General features: G+C 38.7%; 1 pseudogene; it reads left to right on the top strand.

Moving 5' to 3' along the window:
* Window positions 1-15,561, top strand: part of LOC117094222 — a 42,843-nt pseudogene extending 27,282 nt beyond the window's left edge.
* The last annotated feature ends 9,287 nt before the right edge of the window (window positions 15,562-24,848 follow it).

The raw sequence follows: 24,848 nt of genomic DNA, 5'->3' as shown, positions 1-24,848 counted from the left end.
ATCTCTATAGTCTCTTAAAGATTGTTTTGGCTTTAGGAATGTGTGGTTTTTCCCTTCTGATAAGAGCCATCATGAGAAATGAACACCCATTCAGAAAGTTGTTATTTACCTTAACTTCAACCTGGCACTGCACTAGGCACTGTGAATAAAGAGTTTCCTCCAAGAGACAGTCAGAAATAGAAAACAAAATGATCTGTAATAATGTTCTATTGCCAATGGCACAAGAGGCAGAAGCTTAACTATTTGCAAAATTACTCTTACTTCTTCCTATTTCTTGAAATCATGGAGAGCAAGGACCTTTGGCTATCATAACCTCAAATCACAGAATACTTAACCTAGTTTCATATGCACTTGTCTTTGAACGTATCTGAGATTTGCATGCTAAATTATTTGTTTGGTAAGTAGGCTGTGTAAAAAAAGTTTAAGCGTGTAAGCCTACAGAACGATTACTGTTGGAATCTGTATTTCACCAAAGTTAGTTATGCTTCATATCACCCCTGGGAAGCAGGTAAAATTTAAACTTTATCTGAAAACACACACATGTTCACACACACACACACACACATGCACACCGCAGTGAACTAAAACCAAGAATCTAAATAATAAACAACTGAGAGATTATGTTTAATGGAACAATAGAACCTGAGGGCCAGACTACTCTAAAGAATCCATTGTCAGATGGTCTTTGAAGAAATCAATGAACATGAATATAAATATATTTGTGTGGGGGTAGAAGTTTAGCAGAACAGATTTCAGAGAGATAACAGGAAGATGCAAGAATAAAGATTAAATTTTAGCAATCTGCATATCTAATGTACTCCCTATCAAAATATCAATAACATTCTTCACAGAAATAGAAAAAATAATTCTAAAATTTATATGGAACAACACAAAACCTACAATAGCAAAGGTTATCCTGAGCAAAAAGAACAAAACTGGAGGAATTGAATTATCTGACTTCAAATTATGCTACAGAGGTATAGTAACCAAAGCAGCACGTACTGGCATATAAACAGATACATAAACCAAAGGAACAGAATGGAGACCCCAGAAATAAATCTATGCATCTACACTGAACTCATTTTTGACAAAGGTGCTAAGACCATACATTGGAGAAAGGACAGTGCCTTCAATAAATCGTGCTGGGAAAATGGAATATTCACATGTAGAATAATGACACTAGATTCCTATCTCTCGCCATATACAAAAATCAAATTAAAATAGAATAAAGATTTAAATCTAAGACCTCAAACTATGAAACTACTACAAGAAGACATTGGGGAAAATCTCTAGGACATTGGTCTGGGCAAAGATTGCTCGAGTAATACCCCAAAAACATAGACGACCAAAGCAAAAATGGACAAACAGGATAAAATCAAGTCAAAAAACTTCTGCATAGCAAAGGAAGCAACCAACACAATGAAGTGATAACCCACAGAATGGGAGAAAATATTTGCAAGCTATCTATCTGATAAGGGACTAATAACCAGAATATATAAGGAGGTCAAACAACTCAGTTGGAAAAAGTCTAAAAATCTGATTTAAAAACAGGCAAAAGATCTTAATAGACATTTCTTAAAAGAAGACATACAAATGGCAAACAGGTTTATGAAAAGGTGCTCAACATCATTGATCATCAGAGAAATGCAAATCAAAACTACAATGTGGCCTCATCATACTTCAGTTAAAATGGCTTTTATCAAAAAGACAGGCAATAATGAATGCCAGTGAGGATACGGAGAAAAGGGAACTCATACACTGTTAGTGAGAACATAAACATAGTACAACCGCATGGAGAATGGTTTGGAAGTTCCTCAAAAAACTAAAAATAGAGCTGCCATATGATCTGCAACCCCACTGCTAGGTATGTACTCAAATAAAAGCAAATTAGTATATCAAGGAGATATCTACACTCGCATGTTTGTTGCAGCACTGTAAACAACAGCCAAGATTGGGAAGTAACCTAAGTGTCCATCACTTAGGTACATATACACAATGGATTACTATTCGGCCATAAAAAAAAGAATGAGATCTTGTCATTTGCAACAACATGGCTGGAATTGAAGGACATCATGTTAAGTAAAATAAACCAGGCACAGAAAGACAAACTTTGCATGTTCTCACTTTTTCTGGGAGCTAAAAATTAAAACAATTGGACTCTAGGAGTTAGCGAGTAGAATAATAGTTACCAGAGGCTGAGCAGGGTAGAGATAAGGGGAAGTGGGGATGGTTAATGAGTACAAAAATATAGTTAGAATGAATAAGAACTAGTATTTGATAGCACAACAGGGAGACGATGGTCAACAGTAATTTACTGCTGTATTTAATTTCAAAATAACTAAAAGAGTGTAATTGGATTGTTTGTAATACAAAGAAAGGATAAATGTTTGAGGTGATGGATACTCTATTTACTTTCATGTGATTATTATACATTGTATGCCTTTATCAAAATACCTCATGTATTCCACAAATATATACACCTACTGTGTATCCAAAAATTAAAAAATAAAATAAAATAAAATATCTTGGACTTGACCAAACAACTATGTACCATAGCCTAGCCAAGTTGACAAATAATTAATCTGCAGATTTAGATTAAGACATTTTGCCCTAGAGAGATTACATTTGCTTCTGACAGTCTCTTGGGGACACTACACTAATCAGAGACCTACTTAAAACTGACTCAATTCTTAAGATGGTCTGTAGACTATGCAAGATATTAAACTTCAGGTTGCAATTCCATGAGAAGCCTGGTGTACTTCTGGTTGACCCTCACTCAGAGCATGTAGTTCTTTAAAATCCCAGCTCATTTTGCATAAAGTTGTCTCTTAAACCTCTTACTTCTGCCAGTCCTGGGCTTTGATTTTTTTCCCACTTGCCTTCCAAAATGATCAAACCCAATTTAGAGGAGACACAAATGCAGGTCAAAAGTAACTTAGGTGTTTCTTAAATTCTCTTCAATGTTATAAAATAATATATTATTCAGGTTTTTTTGGTAAAGTTTTTCAGGGAGAAATTATTAAAATAATCTAGCCAAATATTGTTCCTGGGAGCTAAACCTAAAATTTTCCACCTTTCCAGTGCAACACGGAAGTTCAAACAAAACTTCCTCCTTATCAAAATATAATTAAAATACTAAAAAACTGATGGAAATAATTCAAATTTTAAAGCAAGGCTCTCCTTAAATTTTGTTTCTACAGAATGACAATATCTGCATAGTGAAAGAAAAAAAAGAAAAGAGTGGTTTGTGATCAAGTAAATTTGGCAAATGTTGCAATAAACTTTTTTTTCAGATTTCTCTGAACTTTGTATAATAATTTTGCCTATGTAAAGCAGAAGGGCATATTTTGCTGTGCTTTTTGAACTTATTTTACCATGAAATTTCTTGTTTACATGGAGCATCTCCAAGGACATGTGTTCTACAGCATATACTTAAAGTTGCTTGAAATTAATAGCTGTATTTTTCTCTTGTCCTAAGCTGGAGGTGCCTGCTCTTCCTTGCTGGGTTCTGCTCTATCCAGAATGGTGGCTAGACTGCCATATTCAAGAAGAGGGTGAGAAGCATAGAAGAGCTAGGAGGAGGGCTGCTCTGCGTGTGCATAGGAGGTACAGGAGCAGGTTCACACCCAGGTGAAGAACTTTCCCAGGTCCTTGTGCTTCTCTGTCCTCCCAGACATCTGGGACCTTATAAGTCTTGTCAAAATTTTGCTCACCTCACACAGGCCATGCACACTCTCCTCTCTGAGGGCATAGGGTCTCAAACCTACACTCAGGGTCAAGTAAAGAGACTGTCTAGGAGCCCCACTCCCAGTGAGCCCACCTAGAGAGACCACTTTCACAGCACCAAACTTTTCACTGTTGGGTAGTTACGTGAGTTTCTTCTGAGAGCCTCTACATTGCTGTTTTGGAAACTGCTTAATTATAAGTAATTAAATCCCTAAATTTCTTTTGATAGAGAACATATTTCACTCTTGAATCATAAATTGCATATCAATAAGTCATAGTCTATTTCCTGCCCACCCCATGATTTCATTATATGTAAGTTTTATCACTGGGACCATTTCTAAAACACAAACCCAAAGAGCTTTCATTATTAGTAGGACTGAGCATCATTTTGTGTTTGCTAATCTTCTTTTTGGTCATTGTGATTCTACAGACCATTTTAATTAATTTCTGAAACCCACTTAACCTGGTTCTAATTGATTAATGCATTTCCTCTCCATGTATTAGGCATTGTCTTTACTCTTGCTTTTCTTCTCAGAAAAATAAATGTGTGTGTATGTGTGTGTGTCTATATACCTTTTAATCATTAACATTACTTGGAAAATGTTAAATTAACTAAAGTGAATGTATAAAATAAGTTGGGTGAAAATATAACTTCATTGCAATATTGAGATTTTCTCTAGGGATGAGCAGATCCCTCTGTTCAAGTCTCTAATACCCCTTTTTACACTTTAGTTTGTCCATGCCTCTCCCACATATGGGTTAATTGTGTGCGGTCTTTTGAACTTCCTGGAGTGATGCTGTATTTAGTTGCCAATGTTATTTCTGCTTTCTGTTCTCATGGTTTCTCAGTCAGGCAATCAAATCATCTGAAATGCTACTTGGCCTTTGTTTCTGTATTTTACAATTTTGTCTGAAAGGTATTGCATATTTTTCCTGATCAGTCATAAATATTAGTGGGGATGGTGGCTTCCTTGTCTTTTTCCTAATGGCACCGAGACAGAAGCATGCCAGCGCAGGCTGAGGTTCTTCTTTCTTTGAGATCTATCTGATAAATAATGTTACAGAATTATGCAAATACTACAAGTTTTTATGAGTCTTGAATCAACATAAAATACTGAATTTTAGAAAATACCTTTTCTTTGCATCTTTTCAGGTGAGCATGTATTTTTCCTTCTCTGACATTCTAAATATCAAATCTTTATATTCTTCAAAAATACCACACTCTAGTCATGGCCAAGAAAACCATCCCAGTTTTAAGCTCCTTCTTTAGGAGAACTGATCAACAGAACCCAGTAGCATTTTAAGACCAACTTAGTTCCTGAATTAAAATTTGCAGAATTTAGAAATGATAGGTCCTACTTCCCAGGGGTATTTCTTCATTGAGTATAAGCTTTCAGTATGTAGTGGATATGTTGTCTTAGTGCAAGGAAGTGTTTTTCTATTCATATTTTGCTGGTTTCTTTTTTAAATCATGATTACATGTTGGATTATTTCAAATGCTGTTCTGTATTTATCAAGATGAGCATTATTTTTGTCTTTTTCTGTTAATATGATGTTTTACAATGATTTATTCTTAGATGTTAAACCATCACTGCATTTGCAAAATAATTCCACAAGGTTGAGGTATGTAATTCATTTTATATGTTACTTTATTCAGTTTTCTAGTGTTTTTAGAGAATTTCTGTGTCTGCACTCATCAGGAGATAACTGACCTGTCATCTTAATTTCTTAAGATACTTTTGTCTGGATTTTGTATCATAGTAATACTGGCCTCATGGAATAAACTGGGAAGTATTTTCTCTTGAGAGTGAAGGATTGAGTTGTTCGTGAAGGATTGGTATTAATTCTTCATTAAATACGTAGTCAAATTCACAAGGTTTTAAAAATTAATTAGTGCAAATTTTGGAGGACATGGCTGTAAAAGTTTATGATCATTTATTTTCCTAATTTTGTATGCATCTAATTTTGTCACCTTTTTGTTGTTAAATGACATTTGCTCTTTTTAGATGATCATTGATTGTTATCGTTCTATAAATTACAAAATGCTACTTGAAAAGATTAAAATAACACTATTCGTGTATTATTGACTCTAAACTGATTTTTTTCTCTTTTCAGATTGATCTTTAAAGACCCTAAGAAGTCTTGATTAGATTGGATTTTAAGGTAAACGTTGGCATACAATATCTGTTAATGGTCTTCTAAGAAGTCCCTATGGATTCTATCAGGACTCGCATTTTGATATTCAGTTCTCTCCAAGGTAGTAGTAACATACAAATATGAACTCTGGGTGGGAAAACCATGAGGTGACTTAGTTTACTTAAGGTAAATGAGAGGAGACAAAAATTCAATGAGAGTTTTTGGAAGTTGAATTCTAAGTAAACTTTGTGAATCATTTGGATTGAAAATGTGGCCTTACTTCACTCTGTAGTTACCAGAATTAGCCCTAAAACAGCTCATTAGCACTACTTGACACTTTGTTAAATATTCAGTATAAATTCCTACTTTCATAGACAGGGTTTTCATTTTAATTAGTTTCCACTGGTGTAGCATTCTTTCCAGAAGGAATGTCATTGTGGTTCAGATTATGGGTTGATTTATCAAGTAATGAAGGTTACTAACAAAAGATCATCCAGGCTTCCATAATCTCTTTCCATACTTCTAATTCAGAATATCAAATAAGTTTAACTTTTCCATCTTATTTGCAATTATTTTCTTAAATTGTGTTTTGTCAAAAAAAAAGAAAAGGGAAAGAAAAGAAAAGAAAAAACTATATTACTTATCTTTCTCTTACCTAACCCTGGATTACATTTCAAAATGATGATAATCAGCAGGCTATAGAAAGTGGTATATTTATAGTAACATGGTAACCAACTTAATTAAGTAATATCAAAGATGTATTGAAATATCTATGTTCCTTCTCTTGATTCAGATAATTTTCTTCATGATCTGAATTACAGATGGAATTACAGAAGGAATTACTTGGCTTGATTACTTTTTAAAGTGATTATTGAGCTCTTCAGATATTTATTGGTTCCTCCGGATCAGTTACCCACATTTATAAAGTGGTATATCTAATTGGCAATCTATTTCACTTACACTTTTTAAATTGCCCCATTGTTGGTCAAATCGTGTTTAACAGCACCAGACTCCATTATACAAAAGAATTTTATTTCTAAGTAGGTTTCCTTAAAGCTGTTTCTCTGATTATATATGACAACTTTGATAGACTACAGCCATTGTACAGACTGGAGCTGCTGTAATCATTTTCTGTATTATGGAATCAGTCTCTATTCTTTATAAATATGGGTCATAGCAACCAGTTAAGACTTGCTTTGCTACAGCATGGTTTACATTGTAGGTAAACTCGAGTAGCAAAACAATAATATTGAGAGTTCAACAGATGATGAAAACCTAGAAAATCCAGACTATTTAATAATAGAATCTTAGAATTAAATGGATGATTTACATTAGAATGAAATTATATAATCACATCAGTGATTATCTGGTACAGCTTCTAACTAAAGCAGAAATCTCTTCTGGCAAGTACTTGACAGGGGCTTGTTATTTTTCATTTTTTTATTTATTTATTGAGACAGAGTCTTCCTCTGTCACACAGGCTGGAGTGTAGTGACATGATCATGGCTCACTGCAGCCTTGACATCCTGGGCTCAAGCAATCCTCCCACCTCAGCTTCTGGAGTAGCTGGGACTACAGCTGGCTAGTTTTCCTATTTTTTGTAGAGATAGGCTCTCACTATGTTGCCTGGACTGGTCTCAAACCCATGGCCTCAAGCAATTCTTCCACCTTGACCTCCCAAAATGCTGGGATTATGTGTGTGAGCCATCACACCTAGCCCCATTTTTCATTTAAACAAGCTTGATAGTATAAAAAATCACTTGCTTATAAGGAATCTCATATCTCAAAGCATCAGAGCAGTATCACGTCCACACAAGTGAGCTGTAGCCTTTAGCGCCCGACAGTGTACGTTCAAATTCCACTTCTACTATTTCCTGACTGGAAAGATGGGCATATTTCATAACATCCTGGTTCTTTGATTTTGTGATGTGTAAAGGGGATTTCTATAAACATTAAATTAGTGTGGTAGGAGTTATTGAGAAATTATTTTAGACAGAGAGGAAAAGGGGTCCTCGGAAAGTTTTTATTTCTTTTTAAAGCAGCTCCAGAAACGTTTCTTATGTAGCAGAGAAGACCTGGCTCTTAGGGACGGCATCCTTTGATATGTAAATGCAGGCCGTTGGAAACTGGGTTCACCCAACATGACAATTTTCAAGGTTGCCCTCTTGCCCTTGCCCCAACATGTCCCTGGCAACATGGCTGCCCCCACATATTACCATGTATGGAGCCCTGCATTTGCATATTAAAAGGCTAGGGTGGAAATGCCAATTTTTTCCCGGGCTACATGAATAACATGCCTGGTCAAACCAATCCCCTGAGCCCTGTGCAAATCAGACACTGCCTCCTCCAGCCTCCTCATAAAACTGGCTGGTATCCTTGGCACATGGGGTCTCCTCTCAGCTTTGGAGGCCCGCTCTGTCTCTGTACCAGGGAGTTTCTTTCTTCTTTCTTCTCCCTTCCTTCTTGCTTATTAAACTCTCTGCTCCGTAAAACCACTCCACATATGTCCATGCCATTTTATCTAATTCGACTCCAGACGAAAAAACCCTGGTGTTCCTCCACTCATTGGAGCCATATCATTAGTAAATATGAATAAAGACACAGTTAATATTACATAAACACACAGAATACTCTCATGAATGCAATAATATTTGTTACAGAATTATTTTATATGTAAACCTAAATCTGTCTCTCAATACCTTCCACTCATCCCTTCTAGCGCTGACTCTAAAAGCATGCTATGCAAAATATATCCCTCTTCTGTATTTCCAGACTCAGTCTTCTGGGCCTTCTTTTCTTGAGGCAGAGTGTTACCAAAGGCCTAACATACATGAATACTGTCTTCAAGTCAGTGAAGTCCTAGACTAAGATTCACATGTTTCTTGGCTTTTTGACCGATTCGCTGCACTCTCTTCTCTCTTTTTTTTTTCTTTTCAGTTTTACAGGTCTTCAGCATATATCACATTTCTTCACAAACTTGATGTCTTTATTTTAACAAAAGTTTAACCATGAGTTTTAGGGTGAGAAAAGTATGCCACATATACAATACATATGCACGCACCCACACAGACACACACATTGTTGCCTGTGTATCCCATAGAGTACACACTTCTGAAGCACTTTTTCCCTAGATCAGCTTCATCAAAATAAATAGTAAGTAACTTATCACTTCACTTTCAGAAAGCAGGGTTGTTTGCATTTCTTCAGTACTTCTATCAAGACTTCAAGAGCCCAGAGACACTGATCAGGCAGGAAATCACACAGAGGGAAAACAACATACATGAGTCCTAAAAATGTAGACTGTAAAGCATTCAATATGAAGGATGAAACCTACTCTCTGTATCTACAGGCTCTTTAGTTTATGGATTCAACTTGCTGTAATATGGCCTTTTTCCATTTGTTTATGCAAGTTGATTCATATAAACTTGTGTGCCTCAAATTTGCACAGAGGCTTTGTTACTACTCTCCTTAGCTGTAAGACTCTGTATATAACCACCTTTGCAAAAATTGTGACAGAGAAAGAAATGTGATCTAATCTCATCTTGCTTCTGACCTTTAAGCTGCCCTTGCTCATTCATGAGTGTAGGCCAAGCTAACTATGGGAGGAATTTAGTTTATAGCTCAACCTCAAAACAAAGATGATAATGTTATGGGGGATGGGGGGCGGTCCTTGCTCTCAGAAGTCCCAAGATTGTGGCAGGCTGCTTCCAAGATGGTGGCAAGCCTAGTCGTGTTCTCTGACCTGGGGTTCTTGGCCTCGCGGATTCCAAGGAATGGAATCTTGGGCCATGCAGTGAGTGTTATAGCTCTAGTAGAAGCAGTGGGTCATGGAAGAGAACCGTAGAACCCAGTGACTAGTGTTCAGTTCAATTAGGACAAACCCGGGCACTTAGCCATATAGGAAAAAGGGCAAGCCTTTAACCAGAACGGGAGTAGCAATGGGCGCTTCACTGGATCAGGAGCACAGCAGACACCCTGCCCGATCTGGAGGGATAGAAGTCAGGGGCAGGTCTGAGACTGCCGCAAACAGCATTGGTGAACGGCGAGCAAAAGCTCAGCTCGAGCTGTAACAAAGACGGACCAGAAGAGAGTGCAGTTGCAAGATTTAATAGAGTGAAGACAGAGCTCCCATACAACGGGCCCAAAGATGGTAGCCGTTGTGGCTGGAATGCCTGGGTTTATATCCGGATCCTTGTCCCTCCCGCTGTGCTCTCAGGCAATAGACAATGGGCTATTTCTTTACCTCCTGTTTTTGCCTAATTAGCATTTTAGTGAGCTCTGTTTACCACCTGATTGATCAGGTATGAGCTAAGTTGCAAACCCCAGGTTTAAAGGTGAACGCGGTCACCTTCCCAGCTAGGCTTAGGGATTCTTAGTCGGCCCAGGAAATCCAGCTAGTCCTGTCTCTCAATAATAACCCCTTCCTAAAATAAACCCCTTCCTTGCTTGGGGATCAGACTTCCTTTGAAACTAACAAATTAGCCACAAGATTAGAAATTATGGCTCAGGAGTCATGCAGCCAGAGGCCACAAGATTCCCCACCTCCCCAGTTGCTCCCATAGGTAACATATTATGAAACCCAAGATTAGTGTTTGAGGGATTTTTTCAGAGACTGCATTATGATGGACCAGCTAGCACCACCCAGGTTGGTAACCTGGTTTATCTGGTCTTTTGGCTCCAACCCAGGAACTGACTCAGTACAAGAAGGCAAGCTCTGTAACCGCCCACGGGGTTCCTTCACCTTGCCCACTGCCTAGACAGAGCCAATTTATCAAGACAGGGGAACTGCAATAGAAAAAGACTAACTCATGCAGAGCCAGCTGTGCAGGAGACCAGAATTTTATTATTACTCAAATCAGTCTCCTTGAGCATTCGGGAAGCAGAGTTTTTAAGGACAACTTAGTGGGTGGGGGAAACACAGTGAGCCAGGAGCGCTGATTGGTCAGGGATGAAATCACAGGGAGACAAAGCTGTCTTCCTGCACTGAGTCAGTTCCTAGTTGGAGGCCACAAAACCAGATGAGCCAGTTTATCAATCTGGGCAGTTCCAGGTGATCCATCAAGTGCAGGGTCTGCAAACTATCTCAAGCACTGATCTTAGGAGCACTTTAGGGAGGGTCAGAATCATGTAGCCTCCAGCTACATGAGTCATAAACCATAATTTCTAATCTTGTGGGTAATGTTAGTCCTACAAAGGCAATTTAGTCCTCAGGCAAGAAGGAGGTCTCCCCTGGGAAAGGGCTGTTATTGTCTTTGTCCTAAACTATAAGCTACAAACCAAGTTTCTCCCAAAGTAAGTTCAGCCTATGCCCAGGAAAGAGCAAGGACAGCTTGGAGGTTAGAAACAGAATGGAGTCAATTAAGTTAGATCTATTGCACTGTCTCAGTCATAATTTTGTAAATATAGTTTCAGTTCCAACTCCGTGTGATTTCATAACCAACCCAACTAATCAGCATTCCCCATTCTTTTACCCCCTGCACACCAAACTATACTTAAAAATCCCTAGCCTCCAAATTTTTGGGGAGACTGATTTAAGTAATAAAAAAATGCCTGTCCTTCGACTTAGCCAGTTCTGACTTTACTAAACTCTTTCTCTATTGCAAAAGGCTGTTGTCTCAGTGCATCAGGTTTTCTGGGAAGCAGTCAAGATGAACCCAACAGGTGATTACATACACAAGTTATTTAACTTCTTGCTGCCACTTCTGACAAATTATGTTTAGAAACAAGCCTTCTTACCTCATAGAACTTGGGTTATCATAAGGCAAGAGAAACTTTGGAATTTTGAAATTGTAAGCAGACAGGGAAGGTCTCCAGGGATTATAGGAATTTAATCAACTTTAGCAATCAGCCTGTTTTACAGCCTTCTGCCCTGAAGTCCGTTTTTTTCCAAACCCTGTGTGGAATGCAGTTACCTTGTTTGTTGGAACCAGCTCCTGACAGACCCTAGCAATTTATAGATGAGTCTAAGTGAATTTCTCTCATTACCATGCTAAAGTCTCCACCTGGAAGGAGCTGTAGCCTCATTACTATAATATGCTACCTGTGAACTGGCATAATCCTGGCTGCATCTGCACAACTGAAACCCCTCCTTTAGGTATGATGGCACACCCTCTCCCTATATATTGCCCCATATAATCTTCTAGTCACTTTCCCTCAAGAAGACAGTGCTTTGGAGAATACTCTCAGTGTTCTCCTTATTTAGGCCAAGTAATAAAACTCCTATTGATCAAAACTTGCATTCTTGCGGAGAGTTATTTGTTGTTATTAGACAAATAAACCCTGTTTTTTTTTTTTTTTTGAGGAAGTAACAAAATTAAAACTATAAAGTAAAAAATAAAATAAAAAATTATCAAGACAATAGCTGTTAACAGTTCTGAGAAGATCTGGGAGATTTGGAGTATTTTGAACTTTTTTTATCATCTAGAATATTTGATATTTGATAAACCTGTATGAGATTTGTTAGATTTTTCTCTAGCTCTCTGAGGGCAAGAACTAAGCCTTCTCGTCAGGCAACCTCCACAAAAGTAAATATTTGATCATGATAATTAAACAGATGTATAACCCAAGAGTCGAAAACAGTGAATTGTCAGCATAATAGTTCTGTGCTGCTCCTACCTCTAGTCTGAGGAAATCCACCTTGAAATATTAAAATTGTAAGCAGACAGGGAAGGTCTGCTTATAATAAAAAAAAAAAAAATTAAGGATTTTTTATTACAAAAAGACTAATATTAAACTGTAGGAGCAAAAGGAATTTTCTTCCCTCCCTTTTCTGAAGGTTTGATAACTTGATTCTATAAAACAAAATAGACGGATTAACAGGAGAAGGGCATACAAATGTATTTATACATACATGAACATAGGAGCCTTGCAAACATGAGATTCAAAGGACAGAACAGATGTCTGAAGTTTTTACAGCATCCTGAAGTGACAGAAAGATTAGGGACTTGGGGCTTCTGGAGGAGGGAGGAGGTGGTATTCCAAGAGAATGATGGGAAGAAAGCATGGTGTGAAAATAAGTAATTCGGAATCTAAGCTGTGGGAACTTTCAGATATTTTGAACCTTAAGGGAATGTGATTATGGGACCTGAGTCATGTGACAGGCAGAGCTGTAACCCAGGCAGCTGTAATCTTTGTTCTTTTGGTTATCAGTTAGCCTCTTCTTTACCTACAGTGTTTTAGAAAATGTTGTAAATTACAGAAGATTGCCGGAGAAGACCCCTTCCCTGTCCACTGTTGATCTTCATTATAGATTGACTTTCCTCTTTCTTCTCTTACACAAAGACTTCATTACTATCACATTGTCTAAGACACAACATTAAATATGCTTTTAAATTGGAAAGGATATGAAAACAAGCTGTTAAAAAGTCTTAGTGGGTTGTAACTCATAAACTAGGCTTATATAGAAAATGTTATAATCCTAATAAATGTCCTTGTTTTCTGCTAACGTAAGGAAGAACTTAACTTTTAATTTCAGAGCACTGACTCCATTTCTCAGGAGTCCATGTTTCTTGGATAGTTATTCCCAGCTTTTCACTTCAATAAACTTTTAAAAATTGGGTTCTGATCCTGTCAATTATTTCAGGTTGACAATGGCAAGCAAAGTTTGTCTTATTATGCAGATGAAAGCTCAGGGGTAGCAGCTCTCCATATAGATAGGAGCCTTAGGTAAAAGTTGCTCATCAGAACTCTAAAAGTGTCAGAGTTTTAGTCTCCTTTGTTTGTGAGTTAATCTTTTTTAGATGTGGATAAGGCAGATAAGGGATGGGGCTCAGAGAAAGCCTGTTTGCATTCACTCTTAACTTCACTTATGTAGATTTCCTCTACAGTTGCAAATCTTCCTCACAAAAGTACAGCTTGTAAACGTATTCCTATGGTCTACAGCCTCTCTGAATGGTCATATCAAAATATATTAAAGATACATATTTGGAAGTGGCATATTTTGGTTTTCTTCAGAATCAAAATACATTAATATTTTTAGGATATAAGAGAATGCCACTATGGAGTAATCCCTATAGTACTTTGGCAGTGATAGGAATATTATTGCCTGTGATGCTGCACCTTACTTTTGCTCTCTTTATCTTATGGCATTTGGTGAGCCTTCAGAAGATTTAAATGAAAAATTGAGAGCAGATGGCCCTTTAAGAGAGACTTTATCTATTAAAAAAAGTATTTATTTAAAAGAGACTATTGCTTCTGCTATTTCAAACCACGTTGAAAGGAAGCCTGAACAATTTATCAACCTGTTGATGGAACGCCAATTTCATTACCATAAAGTAGTGCCTCAGGAAAAACTAATCAGAACTTTCATGGGAATGCCCCAGATACTCTAGGGTCTATAGTAACAGAGATCCCTAAACCAATGTTATTTGTTGTGGTTCATTGGCATGCATTATTCTTAATGAACTGGGTGAAGGTATCCAACGTTCTGTATGTGTTTTTACTATGAATGAGACAGGGTTTCACCATCACTTTTTTAACCAAAAGAGATTCGTTCATGCCATAAACATACTAGGCACAGGTGATAGAATGGTGGATACATAGGCACAATCTCTCTTCCAGTGAAGTTTATGAAATAATAAAGTGGCAGCCCCCAAAGCTGGAGTTCTGGACCAATAACTAAGAGAATCTCCTGGTAATTTGTTAGAAATGAAATTTCTCAGGCCCCACTCCAGCCAAACTTCCTGAAACAGGAACTCTGAGGATGGTGCCTAGCAGTCTTTCTTTTTTGTTTTCTTCTTCTTCCTCTTCCTCTTTTTTTTTTTTTTTTTTTTTTTTTTGAGACAGAGTCTCACTCTGTCACCACGCTGAAGTGCAGTGGCGGATCTCGGCTCACTGCAACTTCCACCTCCAGGTTCAAGTGATTCTTCTGCCTCAGCCTCCGGAGTAGCCAGGACTATAGGTGCACACCACCACGCCCAGTTAATTTTTCTATTTTTAGTAGAGACGAGGTTTCATCATGTTAGCCAGGATGGTCTTGATTTCTTGACCTCGTGATCCACCCGCCTAGGCCTCAGCGGTCTTTTTTTAAGAGTTTCCAGGTGGGGAGTAAGACTCTTTCCTTTCCGTCTGGCGGCAGCCATCAGGGAAGCCAAGATCGGTGCTTTCCAGGAGCTGGGGAGGAAGAAGCAGTGTGATGTCATGCGCTTTCTTCTGAGGGTCCGCGGCTGGCAGTACCACCAGCTCTCTGCTCTCCACAGCGCTCACCGCTTCACCCGACCCGGTAAAGCGCGCGGACGGGGCTACAAAGCCAAGCAAGGTTACGTTATATATAGGATTTGTGTTCGCCGTGGTGGCCGAAAATGCCCACTTCCTAAGGGTTAACTTACAGCAAGCCTATCCATCATGGTGTTAACTAGTTAAAGTTTGCCCAAAGTTTTCAGTCCGTTGCAGAGGAGCAAGCTGGACGCCACTGTGGGGCTCTGAGTCCTCAGTTCTTACTGGGTTGGTGAAGATTCCACATACAAATCTTTTGAGGTTATCCTCGTTGATCCATTCCATAAAGCTATCAGAAGAAATTCTGATACCCAGTGGATCACCAAACCAGTCCACAAGCACAGGGAGATGCGTGGGCTGACTCTGTAGGCGGAAAGAGCCGCGGGCTTGGAAAGGGCCATAAGTTCCACCACACTATTGGTAGTTTTTGCTAGCAGCTTGGAGAAGGCGCAGTACTCTCTAGCTCCACCGTTACCACTAATATAAGTAAAGTTTGTAAAAGTAATACATAATAAACAATTTAGGACAGTCATGTTTGTTTATAGGTGTTATTTGTCTGTTAAAACTAGTCTGCAGATTGTTTTACGAATGTTTTGTCAAATTATGAAAGTTAGAGTGCAATAATATTTGAAGACTGTACGTGATGGTGTATCTTGTTTCTAATATGATAAAGTTTTTGTTTTTGCTTAACCTTATTGGGGGTTATATGTCAGTGGTGTTATGATAGATTCAAAATAAATTCTTTAAAAGAGGAGTCCAAAAAAAGTAAAGCTTCCTGGTGATCTGTGGCAGATGCCACTGAAACAATTAAACTAGATATTGAACAAAACATTACAATGTTGTAAATGTAATTAGCAAGAAAAGAAACTCTTATATCTAAAACACTGGTTTTCAACCATAGCTCTACATAGAAAGATCACTCAGGAAGCTTTAAAAGAATATCTAAGCTGAGACTTCAACCCCAGTGTTTTGCCTGGTCTGAGAAAGAACTCAAGCACCATTATTCTTAAGATCTCCAGGTGAATCTCATGTGTATCCAGGTTTGAAAAACACTCAGCTTTGCAACTCAAACTGTGGTCCATGGTCCAGATGCATCATATCACCAGGAAGCTTGTTAGAACGGCAGAATCTCAGGCTCCATCCCAGACCCACTGAACCAGAATCAGCATTTTTAACAAGACCCCCAGGTGATTGTTATATGCATTAAGGCATGAAACACTGGTTTAAAGAGTTTGTGATTAATTCCTCTCTTCTGAGGCATCTGTGCCCCTAATATGAAGTAATAGCACACACATTATCACAGCCTGAGTGTAGTGTGATGTGCCCAGGGCATCTGTGGTTTGTCATGAAACATTTTTTTGTGGTTTGTTAATGCCTGAGAAGAGTTCTCTGGGCATATAAAAATATTCATATTAAAGATGTTTCTTTGGTTTCTAAACCAAAGAGACGTATAGTAATATGGTCCCATAGCCATTTTGGGGTGATTTTAAATAGAAAATTAGAGGGTTTCTTTACAAGCCTTACATGCAACTTATAAGTCAAGGAATGTATCTGGTATTTATCTCTATCTGGTAGTACACTCTATTGTGTACTACCCAAAGATCAAGGTACTAACTAAGGCTAAGTTGTTGACTTCACTAGCTCTATATAGTCATGCTTATTTTTATAGTAACCATGCAAGCAAAATATTATTATGCCATTTTTTTCATAAGAAAACTGAGGTTCAGAGAATTACATTGCCTAAAGTCATTCAACGAATAGATGGTTAAGCAATAATTAATTCAAACTAAGCCACTGAGACACCAGAGATCAAAATCTTTTCACTACTCCAACTTAATTGCTTTAATTCTGAAAGTTTTAGTAAAGTATCATATATATCCCGTCACTTATACATCCTCCAAAATGTATAAAACATTCCCTCTCTTCCTATGAATAAATGATAATTGATCATAACTTTTCCAAACTGTCTCTTGTCATCTGCTGACATGCCAAATACCCTGCACTTGGTTCCAAGGTGTCATTCATCTAATTAAAATGTTTATTTTTGGGATAGTCATTTTTGAGTGTTAATAAACTATAAGCAAATTTGATGAGAGATGGCATATTTTGGAATCAGATAAAGAACACTTATATGCCATTTCTGGTTCTTTCCTTAGCTTTACCAAATTAATTCCATTACGAGTCTTGTCTGGCTACAGAATATTGAACTTTGGTTGTCTGTGTCTGTTTATAAATTAAAAGTATGACTTTAGAGTTTGCACATTATTCTGGGCTTGATGTATATATGAAGAAAGCAGCAAAATTAAAGTAATAAAGCCTGTCTTTAAAAGGCATTTAGTCACTGTAGTTCTCTTTGGTGGAAAATGACCTTGGCTGCCTCTTTCATGCATCCTTGCATTTGGCTTAGGATGCATAATTCATACAGCCATCAATTAACTGACTGTAGAGCCTGCAACAAGAGGGAATATTTCATATAAATCATTGCTGGCTAAATTGCTGAGACAATTAATAAAGTAGGAAATCTGTGGACATTAATTTGTAGGCAGCACAGGTTCATCAAAAGCAAATCACTTTCCTACACATCTTGGAAAGAAATTGCACACAAAGAAAACACCAGATATCATTTAGTCACCATTTATTAGGAACGGTTTGATCAAGATAACATCATTTGTTGTTTTTATGAATGTGAACAAGTGCCTAACATAAGTGGCTCATTATGTTAGGTGGCTCATATATTTATTTGGCTTAGGGTACTCAATCAACAATGCTTTTCTATGAATTAAAATACAGCAATCAAATAAGTTTCCCTGCTTGTGAGGCATCTGTAATCTAGCACAGGGATCCTGAAAGTTAAATCTCTTGGAGGCCATAAGGGTTCACAGGGTGGCCAGTACATTTCTCCAAAATGCAAATCATCTCAGCATGCATTACTTGAGCTTCTAATGCTATTTTCATCAATTACTTCTATGTGAATTCCACATAATCTCAATAGCTTCACTTTGCCTGTTACATAGAAAGAAGTTTGCTTTTGACATGTATGCTGTCCTTTTTTATTTTTAAGATATTGCTCAAAAATATTTTCAAATCACGTTAAGAACACAACACCTTTTTAAATGACTGATTGCTCAGAGGTGTCACATATGTGTTATTTTTGTTAAATGAGAGATAAATGTAGTGGCCTTCACATGCAGGTAAATGGTTATAATTTGGCTGCACATCAGAGTCACTGGAAGAACTTTTAAGACTTAGCTATGCCTGAGCCCCATCTCCTAGAGGTATTCATTCAATTAGTCTAGTCTAAGGCACAACAGTATTTTTTTTTAACTCCCAAGTTGAGTTGAATGTGCAGGCAAGTTTGGGGGACACATTGAGTGATTGTATGGTATTGCATGGTGCAACGTGTCTCAAACTTGAAGCTGCATACAAGTCACCTGCAATTCTTTTTATTTTATTTTATTTTATTTATTATACTTTAAGTTCTAGGGTACATGTGCATAACGTTCAGGTTTGTTACATATGTATACTTGTGCCATGTTGATGTGCTGCACCCATCAACTCGTCAGCACCCATCAATTCATCATTTATATCAGGAATAACTCCCAATGCAATCCCTCCCGCCTCCCCCGTCCCCATGATAGGCCCCAGTATGTGATGTTCCCCTTCCCGAGTCCAAGTGATCTCATTGTTCAGTTCCCACCTATGAGTGAGAACATGCGGTGTTTGGTTTTCTCTTCTTGTGATAGTTTGCTAAGAATGATGGTTTCCAGCTGCATCCATGTCCCTACAAAGGATGCAAACTCATCCTTTTCTATGGCTGCATAACATTCCATGGTGTATATGTGCCATATTTTCTTAATCCAGTCTGTCACAGATGGACATTTGGGTTGATTCCAAGTCTTTGCTATTGTGAATAGTGCCGCAATAAACATACGTGTGCATGTATCTTTAGAGCAGCATGATTTATAAACCTTTGGGTATATACCCAGTAGTGGGATGGCTGGGTCATATGGTACATCTAGTTCTAGATCCTTGAGGAATCGCCATACTGTTTTCCGTAATGGTTGAACTAGTTTACAATCCCACCAACAGTGTAAAAGTGTTCCTATTTCTCCACATCCTCTCCAACACCTGTTGTTTCCTGGCTTTTTAATGATTGCCGTTCTAACTGGTGTGAGATGGTATCTCATTGTGGTTTTGATTTGCATTTCTCTGATGGCGAGTGATGATGAGCATTTTTTCATGTGTCTGTTGGCTGTATGAATGTCTTCTTTTGAGAAATGTCTGTCATATCCTTTGCCCACTTTTTGATGGCGTTGTTTGTTTTTTTCTTGTATATTGTTTGAGTTCTTTGTAGATTCTGGATACTAGCCCTTTGTCAGATGAGTAGATTGCAAAAATTTTCTCCCATTCTGTAGGTTGCCTGTTCACTCTGATGGTAGTTTCTTTTGCTGTGCAGAAGCTCTTTAGTTTAATTAGATCCTATTTGTCAATTTTGGCTTTTGCTGCCCTTGCTTTTGGTGTTTTAGACATGAAGTTCTTGCCCATGCCTATGTCCTGAATGGTACTACCTAGGTTTTCTTCTAGGGTTTTTATGGTATTAGGTCTAACATTTAAGTCTCTAATCCATCTTGAATTAATTTTCGTATAAGGAGTAAAGAAAGGATCCAGTTTCAGCTTTCTACTTATGGCTAGCCAATTATCCGAGCACCATTTATTAAATAGGGAATCCTTTCCCCATTTCTTGTTTCTCTCAGGTTTGTCAAAGATCAGATGGCTGTAGATGGGTGGTATTATTTCTGAGGACTCTGTTCTGTTCCATTGGTCTATATCTCTGTTTTGGTACCAGTACCATGCTGTTTTGGTTACTGTAGACTTGTAGTATAGTTTGAAGTCAGGTAGCGTGATGCCTCCAGCTTTGTTCTTTTGACTTAGGATTGTCTTGGCAATGCGGGCTCTTTTTGGTTCCATATGAACTTTAAAGCAGTTTTTTCCAATTCTGTGAAGAAACTCATTGGTAGCTTGATGGGGATGGCATTGAAAATGTAAATGACCTTGGGCAGTATGGCCATTTTCATGATATTGATTCTTCCTATCCATGAGCATGGTATGTTCTTCCATTTGTTTGTGTTCTCTTTGATTTCACTGAGCAGTGGTTTGTAGTTCTCCTTGAAGAGGTCCTTTACATCCCTTGTAAGTTGGATTCCTAGGTATTTTATTCTCTTTGAAGCAATTGTGAATGGAAGTTCATTCCTGATTTGGCTATTTGTCTGTTACTGGTGTATAAGAATGCTTGTGATTTTTGCACATTAATTTTGTATCCTGAGACTTTGCTGAAGTTGCTTATCAGCTTAAGGAGATTTTGGGCTGAGACAATGGGGTTTTCTAAATATACAATCATGTCATCTGCAAACAGGGACAATTTGACTTCTTCTTTTCCTAACTGGATACCCTTGATTTCTTTCTCTTGCCTGATTGCCCTAGCCAGAACTTCCAACACTATGTTGAATAGGAGTGGTGAGAGAGGGCATCCCTGTCTTGTGCCAGTTTTCAAAGGGAATTTTTCCAGTTTTTGCCCATTCAGTATGATATTAGCTGTGGGTTTGTCATAAATAGCTCTTATTATTTTGAGGTACGTTCCATCAATACCAATTTATTGAGCGTTTTTAGCATGAAGGGCTGTTGAATTTTGTCAAAAGCCTTTTCTGCATCTATTGAGATTATCATGTGGTTCTTGTCTTTGGTTCTGTTTATATGCTGGATTATGTTTATTGATTTGCGAATGTTGAACCAGCCTTGCATCCCAGGGATGAAGCCCACTTGCTCATGGTGGATAAGCTTCGTGATGTGCTGCTGAATCCGGTTTGCCAGTATTTTACTGAGGATTTTTGCGTCGATGTTCATAAGGGATATTGGTCTAAAATTTTCTTTTTTTGTTGTGTCTCTGCCAGGCTTTGGTATCAGGATGATGTTGGCCTCATAAAATGAGTTAGGGAAGATTCCCTCTTTTTCTATAGATTGGAATATTTTCAGAAGGAATGGTACCAGCTCCTCCTTGTACCTCTGGTAGAATTCAGCTGTGAATCCATCTGGTCCTGGACTTTTTTTGGTTGGTTGGCTATTAATTATTGCCTCAATTTCAGAGCCTACTATTGGTCTATTCAGGGATTCAACTTCTTCCTGGTTTAGTCTTGGAAGAGTGTAAGTGTCCTGGAAATTATCCATTTCTTCTACATTTTCAAATTGATTTGCGTAGAGGTGTTTATATTATTCGATGATGGTAGTTTGTATTTCTGTGGGGTCGGTGGTGATATCCCCTTTATCATTTTTTATTGCATCTATTTGATTTTTCTCTTTTTTCTTCTTTATTCGTCTTGCTAGCGGTCTGTCAATTTTGTTGATTTTTTCAAAAAACCAACTCCTGGATTCATTGATTTTTTGGAGGGTTTTTTGTGTCTCTATCTCCTTCAGTTCTGCTCTGATCTTAGTTATTTCTTGCCTTCTGCTAGCTTTTGAATGTATTTGCTCTTGCTTCTCTAGTTCTTTTAATTGTGATGTTAGAGTGTCAATTTTAGATCTTTCCTGCTTTCTCTTGTGGGCATTTAGTGCTATAAATTTCCCTCTACACACTGCTTTAAATGTGTCCCAGAGATTCTGGTATGTTGTATCTTTGTTCTCATTGGTTTCAAAGACATCTTTATTTCTGCCTTCATTTTGTTATGTACCCAGTAGTCATTCAGGAGCAGGTTGTTCAGTTTCCATGTAGTTGAGCCGTTTTGATTAAGTTTCTTAGTCCTGAGTTCTAGTTTGATTGCACTGTGGTCTGAGAGACAGTTTGTTATAATTCTGTTCTTGTACATTTGCTGAGGAGTGCTTTACTTCCAATTATGTGGTCAATTTTGGAATAAGTGCGATGTGGTGCTGAGAAGAATGTATATTCTGTTGATTTGGGGTGGAGAGTTCTATAGATGTCTATTAGGTCCGCTTGGTGCAGAGATGAGTTCAATTCCTGGATAACCTTGTTAACTTTCTGTCTCATTGATCTGTCTAATGTTGACAGTGGAGTGTTGAAGTCTCCCATTATTATTGTATGGGAGTCTAAGTCTCTTTGTAAGTCTCTAAGGACTTGCTTTATTAATTTGGGTGCTCCTGTATTGGGTGCATATATATTTAGGATAGTTAGCTCTTCCTGTTGAATTGATCCCTTTACCATTATGTAATGGCCTTCTTTGTCTCTTTTGATCTTTGATGGTTTAAAGTCTATTTTATCAGAGACCAGGATTGCAACCCCTGCTTTTTTTTTGTTCTCCATTTGCTCGGTAGATCTTCCTCCATCCCTTTATTTTGAGCCTATGTATGTCTCTGCATGTGAGATGGGTCTCCTGAATACAGCAGACTGATGGGTCTTGACTCTTGATCCAGTTTGCCAGTCTGTGTCTTTTAATTGGAGCATTTGGTCCATTTACATTTAAGGTTAATATTGTTATGTGTGAACTTGATCCTGCCATTATGATATTAACTGGTTATTTTGCTCGTTAGTTGATGCAGTTTCTTCCTAGCCTCGATGGTCTTTACATTTTGGCATGTTTTTGCAATGGCTGGTACTGGTGGTTTCTTTCCATATTTAGGCTTCCTTCAGGGTCTCTTGTAAGGCAGGCCTGGTGGTGACAAAATCTCTAAGCATTTGTTTATCTGTAAAGGATTTTATTTCTCCTTCACTTATGGAACTTAGTTTTGCTGGATATGAAATTCCGGGTTGAAAATTCTTTTCTTTAAGAATGTTGAATATTGGCCCCCACTCTCTTCTGGCTTGTAGAGTTTCTGCCGAGAGATCTGCTGTTAGTCTGATGGGCTTCCCTTTGTGGGTAACCTGACCTTTCTCTCTGGTTGCCCTTAAGATTTTTTCCTTCATTTCAACTTTGGTGAATCTGGCAATTATGTGTCTTGGAGTTGCTCTTCTGGAGGAGTATCTTTGTGGCGTTCTCTGTATTTCCTGAATTTGAATGTTGGCCTGCCCTACTAGGTTGGGGAAGTTCTCCTGGATGATATCCTGAAGAGTGTTTTCCAACTTGGTTCCATTTTCCCCCTCACTTTCAGGCACCCCAATCAGACATAGATTTGGTCTTTTTACATAATCCCACACTTCTTGCAGGCTTTGTTCATTTCTTTTTCTTCTTTTTTCTTTTGGTTTCTCTTCTCGCTTCGTTTCATTCATTTGGTCCTCAATCGCTGATACTCTTTCTTCCAGTTGATCGAGTCGGTTACTGAAGCTTGTGCATTTGTCACGTATTTCTCGTGTCATGGTTTTCATCTCTGTCATTTCGTTTATGATCTTCTCTGCATTAATTAGTCTAGCTGTCAATTCTTCCACTCTTTTTTCAAGATTTTTAGTTTCTTTGCTCTGGATACGTAATTCCTCCTTTAGCTCTGAGAAGTTTGATGGACTGAAGCCTTCTTCTCTCATCTCGTCAAAGTCATTCTCTGACCAGCTTCGATCCGTTGCTGGCGATGGGCTGCGCTCCTTTGCAGGGGTGATACGCTCTTATTTTTTGAATTTCCAGCTTTTCTGCCCTGCTTTTTCCCCATCTTTGTGGTTTTATCTGCCTCTGGTCTTTGATGATGGTGATGTACTGATGGGGTTTTGGTATAGGTGTCCTTCCTGTTTGATAGTTTTCCTTCTAACAGTCAGGACCCTCAGCTGTAGGTCTGTTGGAGATTGCTTGAGGTCCACTCCCGACCCTGTTTGCCTGGGTATCAGCAGCAGAGGTTGCAGAAGATAGAACACTCGCTGAACAGCGAGTGTACCTGTCTGATTCTTCCTTTGGAAGCTTCCTCTCAGGGGTGTACTCCACCCTGTGAGGTGTGGGGTGTCAGACTGCCCCTAGTGGGGGATGTCTCCCAGTTAGGCTACTCAGGGATCAGGGACCCACTTGAGCAGGCAGTATGTCCGTTCTCAGATCTCAACCTCCGTGTGGGGAGAGCCACTGCTCTCTTCAAAGCTGTCAGACAGAGTCATTTGCGTCTGCAAAAGTTTCTGCTGCTTTTTGTTGTTGTTGTTGTTGTTGTTTAGCTGTGCCCTGTTCCCAGAGGTGGAGTCTACAGAGACAGGCAGGTTTCCTTGAGCTGCTGTGAGTTCCACCCAGTTCGAGCTTCCCAGTGGCTTTGTTTACCTACTTAAGCCTCAGCAATGGCAGGCACCCCTCTCCCAGCCTTGCTGCTGCCTTGTGGTTAGATTGCAGACTGCTGTGCTAGCAATGAGGGAGGCTCTGTGGGCGTGGGACCCTCCCGGCCAGGTGTGGGTATAATCGCCTGGTGTGCCCGTTTGCTTAAAGCGCAGTATTGGTGTGGGAATTACCCGATTTTCCAAGTGTTGTGTGTCTCAGTTCCCCTGGCTAGGAAAAGGGATTCCCTTCCCCCTTGCACTTCCCAGGTGAGGCAAAGCCTCACCCTGCTTCAGCTCTCACTGGTCAGGCTACAGCAGCTGACCAGCACTGATTGTCTGGCACTCCCTAGTGAGATGACCCCAGTACCTCAGTTGAAAATGCAGAAATCACCGGTCTTCTGTGTCACTTGTGCTGGGAGTTGGAGACTGGAGCTGTTCCTATTCGGCCATCTTGCTCCGCCTTCCACCTGCAATTCTTGTTTACTTTCAGATTTTTATTCAGTAGGCTCAGGGTTAGAGCTGTGGGTCCACAAGCTCACAGGTCATTCTAATTTTGCAGTAGGTGCTCCTGCTGCTACCAGGCTATGCCACAACTGTTTGCAGGCTACTCTGA

This window comes from Trachypithecus francoisi, unplaced genomic scaffold (assembly GCF_009764315.1).
Source record: "Trachypithecus francoisi isolate TF-2019V2 unplaced genomic scaffold, Tfra_2.0 Lachesis_group13, whole genome shotgun sequence".
Lineage (NCBI taxonomy): Eukaryota > Metazoa > Chordata > Mammalia > Primates > Cercopithecidae > Trachypithecus > Trachypithecus francoisi.
The sequence above is the reverse complement of the archived record's forward strand: the minus strand, read 5'-3'. Positions and strand labels throughout refer to the sequence as shown.